The sequence below is a fragment of the Microtus ochrogaster genome, chromosome 26 (genome assembly GCF_000317375.1).
Source record: "Microtus ochrogaster isolate Prairie Vole_2 chromosome 26, MicOch1.0, whole genome shotgun sequence".
NCBI lineage: Eukaryota > Metazoa > Chordata > Mammalia > Rodentia > Cricetidae > Microtus > Microtus ochrogaster.
Window position 1 is genome coordinate 2,539,929 of NC_022025.1, and position 7,950 is coordinate 2,547,878.

At 38.0% G+C, this 7,950-nt stretch overlaps 1 non-coding gene across 1 annotated transcript; it reads left to right on the forward strand.

Annotated features, from left to right (window-relative positions):
• Positions 1 to 3,836: 3,836 nt before the first annotated feature.
• Positions 3,837 to 3,998, forward strand: LOC113457421. Its single transcript, XR_003377999.1, has one exon. It is a non-coding gene; the product is annotated as a U1 spliceosomal RNA (small nuclear RNA).
• The last annotated feature ends 3,952 nt before the right edge of the window (positions 3,999 to 7,950 follow it).

Sequence of the window (7,950 nt, forward strand, 5' to 3'; positions counted from 1 at the left end):
GATTTTGTTTTTAGACCTATACTCAGAGGTGGGATTGACTAGTCTAGTTTTAATTGTTTATAGAAATGTTCATTGTATTTGCCAAGATTCACAGTGGGAGAATGGTTTGTTTCTTCAATAATTAGTGTTAGAGAAAACACCTAATCCTCTACAGGAGAATAAAATCAGGACCTTAACTCAAGCCATTCACAAAAATCAACTAAAAATGGATTAAAGACTTAAGTGTAAGACCTGACACCATGAGCCTACAAAAGGAAAGCAAGTGGAATGTTTTATGACACCAGTTTGGGCAATGATTGTTTGACTATGATGAAGGCAGATAGAATTAATACAGGCCAATTGGTATAAGACGATACAAATTTAATATAAATAGCACACTCACACAACCGAAGTTCCCGCGATGCCCAGAAACAGGAAACAGGAAGGGGCCACCAGCGTCTGTGCACCCCAATTTATAAACATTTGCCAGAGGCCGTCCCGCCCCCAAAGGGCGGGCTCTCTCTACACTATGACACAAAAAGCACAAGCCACAAAAGTGAAAACAGAGGCAAGTAGGTTTGCATTGAGCTTAAAAGCTTCTGCACAGCAGGAAATCCTCAACTAAATGGAGACACTCCACAGATTGGGAGGAAATGTTTGCAAGTCATACATCTTATAAGGAATCACCACCTCAATTTGGTTAAGAATTTAAGCAACACAATAGTTAAATGGCCAAAGGATTTCAATAAACATTTCTCAAAAAAAAAAAAAGACTTAAGAAAATGCACAGTTTTAAACCAAGTTGTCAACATCACTAGCCATTAGACCAATGCACAGAAAAACGACAATGAGATGTCAGCAAACCTGTTTCCAAAGAGACAAGACATAACAAGTACTAGCTAGGGCTCATGTTGATCATGAACATTTTGATCCATTATTGGTATGAATGGAAACTTGACAAATTTTCTTCTGCTTTCTTCTTTAGCTTCTTCATTCATTCTGCAAACCACAAATATCCATTATCTTAAACCTCCCTCTCCCTGAGTCAGCAAATTGCTTTCCCTCCAGATCTAGAGAAAACATATACTGCCAATGGAAACAACCTGTAGTTGTTTGAAAACCTGCCTATTCCTTTTCTTTTCTTCCTATCACAGGGAAAGATGTCAGAATCCCAACACTAATGCCTCCGTCAGTGCTGTGATACCAACCACACTGCCTCCTCTGCCTCCCCCTGCTGCTGATCCTGTCTCTGTTTTTCCCTTTAGCTTTATTTTCATTTGTTATACCCTTCATCCAAGGGAAATTCAAATGCGCAGAGAGTTCAACTATCACAAAATTAAAATGGTCCCGTCTCTCCTTGGATGTTTTGCACATTTCTTAAGTGACTAAGCATGTTCTCCACAGGAGCAGACTGTTATTTTCTATGCCTGCTTTCTCACTTCCCGCTCTTAAGCCCACATTTATCCAGGTTGCCACCTTCAGTTTATTAATGCAGCTTTAGCTGGGAGGAATAATGTCCTCCGGTTTGCTAAATCTTATAGCCCCTGCGCATCTGATCCTAGTTAATATCTGTGGAGCTGCAGCTTCCAACACAGTTGTAAAAACCCCTCTTCCGTGGAGCTCTGCTTTCCCCAGATAAAGGCAGTGCCACAGTCTTTGGCAGCTCCAGCTAGTTGTTACTGAGAGAGCAGACCTCTTCTGTTTACTGATGAAAAGATACTGTTTTAACCTTTTCTCTTTCCGAGTATAAATTTCGCCCTAAACAATGTCATTTACTTCCACAATCTCAATTACCATTTCTGGGCTACTCTCTTCTTGGATTTCAGGGAAGTATACACAGTTATAAGATAATTTAGCCCACAAATAGATCACTTGTAATTTGTAGGGAAATAACCAAGAGTTTCTCCCACAAACGTGTTCCCCTTCTGTGTTTCCTATCCCTGTGAAAAGCTACAAATTTTGACCTGTAAATCTCTTCACTGTTTCCCAGCTGAGCAAGACGCAGCAAAAATCTTATAAAGCTCCTGTTTCTCAACACAGAAAACCATGCAGAATTTCTTCTAGTTGATCAGGCTAAAACCGTGACACTTCCATCCCCCTATGTCACTTGCTGCCCATCTAAATGCCATTGCCTTCTTGTGTGGTCACTCCAACAGCCTCCTGAATGACCATACTGCTGTCTGCCTATCTTCACTTCACATCCACACTCAACCGAGTGACCTTTCAAAAGCATGTATCCAATTACGTCAGTCTCTCACAGCTGATCGCTGGTCCCTGAATCCTGTCAAAAGTCACTGAAGGGGTAAAAAGAACTGGAAAATTTAGACAGACAAAGGATTTTCCATTTGCAATCCTGTAGGCTGATTTTAAGAAATATTTAAAGACATAAAACTTGGAATTATTTTATTTTTCCCAAAATAAGAATATTAAATATTTGCATTGAACTTTTACTAATAAAGCATGATAGTCCTATCATTCTTGCTCATGACTTTGAAATTACAAGTCTTAAAATAAGAATTGTTTTCCCCAGTTTATTAATAAGAAAACAGAAAATGAAAATAAGGGTACATGAATAACCAAGTCCCATTATCCCATAAGTTACAGATTGGTACTCAAACTCACTCAAAACTAAATCATTCAATAAACTAAAATTAAGAGATTGAAGTTGAAATAAGAAGAGTTTCATGTTAAATTTAGTAAGTGGGGAAAAATGCATGGAAGAAGATAGATGGAAAGTAGATAGATAGATAGATAGATAGATAGATAGATAGATAGATAGATAGATAGATAGATAGATAGATGATAGACAGACAGACAGACAGACAAATAGATAGAATTTCCATGCAGGTATTTCAGTGTATTAAATAACTTTAAGCTAGGTATTTTATATTTAGAGAAAATTTTATTCTCTAAAGGAATACTACTATTTATATTGTTAAAAACTAGATATAATATTAAATTTGTTGTGTATAAATGAACCTAGATAATACAGGGATTTAGCTAATTACAATTATATCTTATTTATATCAGTACTAGACTTGACTTAAAAAAAATAAACACTCCCTCTATAAAGTGATGTAATTACCACTAAAATAAAAAGTGAAGGGTAACTGAAGGCAGTTGAATAGAAAATGAGGTGGAGTCGGCATTGCCATCAGAAGATTTGGGCACTCAACCACAGCTCCACATGGGGAACTCAGCCAAGAACAAAATGAATGCCTACTGCCAGTACGAACTGACAGGTGGAGCCATGGGAGCCAGTGTGAATAAAAGACAGAGAACAGAGCCAATTCAGGTCAACCAGGTCTAATGAAAGCCAGATAAACGAGGAGATAGATGCCCACCAAGCGGAAACGCCTGTCTAGATAAGGGCTACTGAAAGAGTCAACCAAAATTAAGGAGGAACAAAAGCTGCTCTCAGAGGCCAGCCCTCCCAGTGACTGCATTGCAAATGCCTTCCGTGAAAGAGCCTTCTCCGAGCTTAGAAAATCCAAATGAAACTTATTCACAATATTCAGAGACAAAAGCAACTCTGGAATTCAATTTGATTTAAGAGGAAATCACTTTATACTTCACCGGTTTCTGATTTTAATGAAATTTTTGAGCAGAAATAGTCAGGATGAGAATTACTTCCTTTTTCCCAATTATTAAATAAAATATACAAATACAAACAAAAATGGTAATAAAAGTCGAAGGCAAGAAAGCACGGTGGAGAAAGAACAGCATTAGGACTGTGTGACCATCGAGAACCCATCTTCCATTGCAGAAAAGTACAATCAGCACTGCCCAATTTTGGAAACACATAATGCCTAACTAAAAAAAATAAACAACTGCAGCTAAAAAATGAATTAGAACAGATACTAACCTGCCAGGGGAGATGACATCATCAGGAAGGTAGTTTTTCCAGGGCAGGGCTTGTCAGCTGTTCTATGAATGTGTTGACCCCTGCAATGTCCCCAAGAGTGGGAAATGCCACTCCATAATCTGTGACAGTGAGCAGCTGAGGTCACAGCTTCCTCTGAGGGAAAAGTTCAGAACAAACACCAGGAACACTTTGCCTGAGACTAACCAATGAAAATTAGGGTCTTTCTGGGTGGTTCCAGGTAAACAAATTGCCATATACCACGAAGTCTAGCTATCTTAAGTTCGAATACATTACTTAGACTGATCTCAGAGATAAGTTGTTTAATTCAGCTTTCAAATCCCCTTGGCAGTCTAACTTCCCTTGTGGATATATGATAAAAATAATAATAATACTGCTTTCATTTCCAATCATTTAAGTTTTTCTTGGCAGACCACACTAGATTGGGCTTCTATGTATCCTTTGGGTAAAGTATGAGGAAGGAGTCACTGTGGAGCAATGTTGAGGGAGGTATTGTAAACAGGGCTGTACACTTAGTCCAATCTATCATACAACCAATTGTTAAATCATCTACATTTCAAAGCTTCCTAGCTTTGACCCATCAATTCAGTCTCTTGGAGATTTATTTAATGCATATCCTTGATAAATGTTCATGTGGACATTTGAGGCAGCATTATTTATAGTCACAGAAAATAAAAAAAATTACACAACAACAAAGAAAAAAATAAATTTTGACCCATTCATACAATAGAATTATAGACAGTCATGGAAAAGACTGAGCTATAGCTGTGTTCATTACTAAGAAAACCTTCTAATCAAACTGAATTTAAAGTCAGTTTTCTATCCTGTGATAGTTCCTTTCACAAGTAATTTTAGATCATATCTTCCTGTTGATACATAAGGATATCTTCATATGCATAAGTTCATGCATACAATGTTTTATATAGCAAGAAGAATTTTAATGTGCTAAACTCCAGGTGTGGATCAGAACGTGAGCAGGAGAGAGTTGCTTTAATTTTCCTTGCGCATCCACCTTACCACATACCCATTCTAACTATGAACATTACACAACAGGTTCCACAGTTTCTGTGGAACTTATCATCACAGGTGAGACTTGAGGCCACTTCAATTTGCTTTGTTTAACTTCTTGATAAAAGTTGTTTCTTTAAAGCCGTAGAGACTGTTAAGTAATGGAGGGTCAAGTTAGCCATGGTTGGGAATCCTTTCTTTGCCTGCCCCAAGCACAAACAACTGCTTATAATTGACCCATATAATATTCACAGCAATGGCCCACGTAAACTTACACTCTTCTTACCCTCCAGAGAAAGCAGGTTCAATGAGGCACTAGTGTTTAATTAAGTACAATTTTAAAAAGCTGGATCAGGCCTCACTAGACATATAAATGCAATATACTTAGTACCATAAAGTTGGTTAATAATACACATCCATAAGGTAAAAAGACCTCTTTTAGCAGGGTATTAAGAGAGCCAGAATCCAATTTGTGAAAAGACTCCTGTATACTCTCATTGGTGAGCAATAATGCATTTCAGTTTCATCCTGACACAAAAATCTCTCAGGTTTCTTTATGTTCTTTTATATAAGTACCATAAAACATTCATAGAAGTGCTCTCCTAGGTCTCGATTCAAATGTGGCTTGATTTGTAGATTTCATTAACAAATATCGAGAATATTTTCATTTGCTGGTATAACAAAGTGGGACAAAGCTGCTAATGCTTGCTTTGTGAAAACTTGCATAATGGTGTATAAAGACAACTTTGTCTGGGGACCTTGTCAAAATTAGAAATAATCTCGTCTCAGGGATAGGTCAATTTGATTATTTTTAATGCACAATGATGGATGTTTCTGCACAACAGGAAACAGACAGTAGGCAGAGCAGTACTGTGTTCTGCTCTCATTTCTTCCCCTGGACAATGCTTCCAAAATTCCAGCTGTGATATGTCTCACATTGCACCTCAGCCCTCTGCTGATCAGAGAAAATTCTGAGCTGTCTAGGACATTGCAGTCCCAACCCCTGAGCTGAAATGGCCTCTTAGCCTTGACAGTGGAGAGTCGGGGAGGCATTCCTACAACCTGAACCTCATCTGAAAACACTTCTCAGGAGGAAGAGGCATGGGATCACTTTATCGCATACCCCATAGCCAAGCCAGGAGCAACTGTAATAACAGCCAGAACCCATCTGTTTACTAAGGCAGGTGCAGGGAACAAGCCTTCCTCTTCTAACAGAAATATTAAACAACAAAAAATGCCTACCTTCCCAGAAAACACTTCTCATAAAAATGTATAAACACTGTGTACATGCTGTTTGATATGATTATTGATGTGTCTGGAGAAAAATGAGCTTGATAACTGGTTGTGAGGCTTGGTTATGAACAACTAAAACATGCTCCAACAACATTGTGTCTGGAGAAAACTGAACACTGATAACTGTTTGGTTGTGAGGCTTGGTTATGAGCAACTGAAACATGTTCCAACAACACTACTCTCTGTTTGTTGAATTTAGGCAGGTTTGGCATGAATGAAATTCAATTTGAGTAAGGGTCTCTCAGAGCAACACCAACTAGAACCACTGTGGAATATGTCACCGTTGTCCTTAAAAAGAAATTCAGATCCTCAGATGTCACATTGACCTTTAATCCTTCAGCCTCTAAAAGACACTAGCTGTTGGAGGAGCAGCTAGTGAATTACATGACAAATGGCCAGCAGTTCTCTATTCTGAAGCCCCGAGAAATGGCAGTGATCAGGAAAGAATGCACATACACCACACAAAATCTTGTCCTGTTATACTATATTATGGCTGGCTAACAGGCATATCACTTATCAGTTGTTTATCCAAAAAATATTTAGATGCCATAAGCTGTCTACAGACAAGGTATTTTGTCAATGTTCTGAAAACTCTTACACAATGTGAAATTTTGCATGCTTTGTGGTACATATTCATAAACATTATTTCTCATGAGATCATATACAGTCACATAGTATAGCATTTAATGTAGAAAAGGAGCCTCATTTGTTGCAAATGTCTATAATCTCAAAACTAGAAATACACAGTAAATTCTGCCCCTGAATCCTGTGACTTTGTAGAGTACTTTATTTATATTGAATTTATAGAGGTATCATAAATATCATGGTTCACATGAGCTACTATATGTGTGTGAATACATATATACTTAATTGGGCTACAAATATAATGTAATACACACACACCTCTATACACTAGTCAGTTAACTAGACCATTTTTAAAGATGAGTGTGACAATTCTAATGCCAGGCATGGTGGCATCCACTTCCAATTCTAGCTAAGGCAGGTTTGCATGAGTTCAAGGCCAGTAGGGGCTATATAGTGAGATCTCTATAAAAACAAAAAGCAATTCCAGTTACTAATATTTGCCAAGGAGACTTATTACACTAAATACTGTAGCAAGAAGACACTTGCAGAGCAACTGCTTTCAGAGGGAAAGTCAGGGAAGTGTTGTCTGGAAAAAGTGCCTTTTGCAGCAATACCTGATTGAAGGAAAGGAAGTATTGATTATATCTGGGTGGGAGGTGAGTTCAAGCAGAGGGATACCAGGGTTCTCATTTTCTGAACTTATTAGTGGAAAGAAACATTGTATCTGGGGCCAAGACAAAGGTGAGAGATAGATTTGGAATATGAAAGGCCTAAGCTTGTAACTTTCACAACTACAACTGTGTGCCTTATACACAAGGCACACCAATATGAACTAGTTTGGAAAGGAGTTGGTTTCACAGAGGTAATAAAGAACATTGTCTCCTTTCAGCCTGTGGGATATCTTTAATACATAGCCTCCAACATCACCTCCCAACGTGAAAGGAGACTAGAAAAAACTTCATTGGCCAAAACTATAGTGCTGGCCACCACATCCAGGTATATCCCTTTGCTCCAATCAAAGTGGGTGTTTGATTTTTATAGGTCAGAGGGGTTTTCTTTTGTTTTGTTTTGAGGTTTATTATTTTTAGTCTGTTTTTTGGAAATTTTTTTGTTTTGTTTTTTGGGGGGTTGGTTTTTGGTTTTTCGAGACAGGGTTTCCCTGTAGCTTTGAAGCCTCTCCTGGAACTAGCTCTTGTAGATCA